Here is a 2,500-nt window from a genome sequence, read left to right on the forward strand (position 1 = left end):
TGATGTGAGAATTTGAGGTATGACGCGATTTTGACCCCCAAGTCCTTAACGCATTGAACGCTTGTGAGTTTAACGCCGCGCATTTCGTAATCGAACTTCTTATTCCTCGTTCCAACTTGAAGGACCTGGCACTTGTCTACGTTAAAGGGCATCTCCCATCTATCCGACCAAGCTGAAATTTTGTGCAAATCCTCTTGAAGGCCTTGCCTGTCTTCGTCAGTAAGAACCGAGTTACCAATCTTTGTGTCGTCTGCAAATTTACTAATGCGATTATTGAGTCCAACATCCACATCGTTGATGTAAATAATGAAGAGCACTGGGCCAAGAACCGAGCCCTGAGGGACGCCACTAGTGACCGGCGCCCACTCTGAGTTAAATCCGTCAATCACAACTCTGTTGTCTGTTGCTCAATCAATTCGCGATCAATTGGTTTACTTGACCGTCAATGCCTATTTGCTTTAATTTATAAAGTAATTTATGATGTGGGACTTTATCAAACGCTTTCTGGAAATCAAGATAGACTACGTCCAATGATTTGGTTACTGAGAAGAGGTCGTTATAAAAGGTCAGTAGGTTTGACAGGCAGGATCTTTTGTTACGGAAGCCATGTTGTGAATCCCCAATTAATGAGTGGCTTTCGAGGTAGCTCACAATTTTGTCTCTAATTATGCTCTCAAGTAGCTTACCTACAATTGAAGTTAGACTAATGGGTCGGTAGGTACCTGGTATTTTTTTGTCTCCTCTCTTAAAAATCGGTGTCACGTTAGCCTTTTTCCAATCCCAAGGGACGATGAGAGAGAGAGAGAGAGAGAGAGAGAGAGAGAGAGAGAGAGAGAGAGAGAGAGAGAGAGAGAGAGAGAGAGAGAGAGAGAGACGGATGGACACAAAAAGTGACAAGTAGAAACACACACACACACACACACACACACACACACACACACACACACACACACACACGCACGCACACACTCACACATACACACACACAATCTCACACCTCTCCCTTGTTCCTCTCCACTCTTCTTCTTCTTCTTCTTCTTCTTCTCTCACCTCTCACGACCCTTTGCTCACGCGGCAAATGAGAGAGAGAGAGAGAGAGAGAGAGAGAGAGAGAGAGAGAGAGAGAGAGAGAGAGAGAGAGAGAGAGAGAGAGAGAGAGAGAGAGAGAGAGAGAGAGAGAGAGAGAGAGAGAGAGAGAGAGAGAGAGAGAGAGAGAGAGAGAGAGAAATGTATAATCAGAGTCCAAATATAAGAACTTGTGTGTACAATTTTCTTCTCTTTTCCGAATATGGAAGAAAATTTTGAAGATAGGACAAGAAAGGGGGAAAAGAAATAAGGAAAAGAAAAGGGAAAAATATGTGTGTTGAAAAAGGGTGGAACTGTGGAAGAATATAGACGGGGAAGGAAGATGATGATGATGATGAAGAAGAATAAGATAAGAAGAAGAAGAAGAAGAAGAGAGAGAGAGAGAGAGAGAGAGAGAGAGAGAGAGAGAGAGAGAGAGAGAGAGAGAGAGAGAGAGAGAGAGAGAGAGAGAGAGAGAGAGAGAGAGAGAGAGAGAATACAGGAAACAAAGAAGAGAGGAATAAGGAAAGAGAATATGGAAAGGAGATGAAACCAAGAATTAAAGAAGGAAAGAAAAAAATACTGAAATTAATTGAAAAACAAGTTAAGAATGAAGAAGAATTAAAAGTCCCAGAAATTAATAGAAGGAAAAAATGAATGAAACAAAAAACAACCAAAAAAAAAAAAAAGGATTAAAAACAAGGAAGATTGCAAAAAAATAATAAAAAAATAAAAGGGAAAAAGTAAAGAGGTTAACGATGATAATGAAGATAGATAGATAGACAGATAGATAGACAGATATAGATAGATAGATAGATAGATAGATAGAGAGAGAGAGAGAGAGAGAGAGAGAGAGAGAGAGAGAGAGAGAGAGAGAGAGAGAGAGAGAGAGAGAGAGAGAGAGAGAGAGAGAGAAATATTACCCAGATGTTTAGACCACACAGACCCTATGGACCAGACTAAATGTTCTCTCTCTCTCTCTCTCAACCTAATTGTAACGATCGAGTTTGTCTGTCAATATACCAATCGTGTTTCACTGGACTACTGAAGGCGGGAGTTTGTTCCATCCTCGCATTACAACGTTGGTGAAAACAGACGATGATTTTTTTTTTTTGTAGGCTGAATGTAATTGCACTTAAGTTTTATGCCGTTGTAAAAAGAAAACAATAATGAAAAAGAAGCCCGTAAATCACTTCCCTATAAGAAAAAATCACTTCACGAGAGAGAGAGAGAGAGAGAGAGAGAGAGAGAGAGAGAGAGAGAGAGAGAGAGAGAGAGAGAGAGAGAGAGAGAGAGAGAGAGAGTCTATCTATCTGTCTATTTATCTATTTTCATTATCATCGTTAACCTCTTTACTTTTTCTCTTTTATTTTTTCTTTCCTTCATTTTTTTTTTTGCATTCTTACTTCCTTGTTTTTAATCCTTTTTTTTTGGT

The sequence above is a fragment of the Eriocheir sinensis genome, chromosome 32, assembly GCF_024679095.1.
Source record: "Eriocheir sinensis breed Jianghai 21 chromosome 32, ASM2467909v1, whole genome shotgun sequence".
Classification (NCBI taxonomy): domain Eukaryota; kingdom Metazoa; phylum Arthropoda; class Malacostraca; order Decapoda; family Varunidae; genus Eriocheir; species Eriocheir sinensis.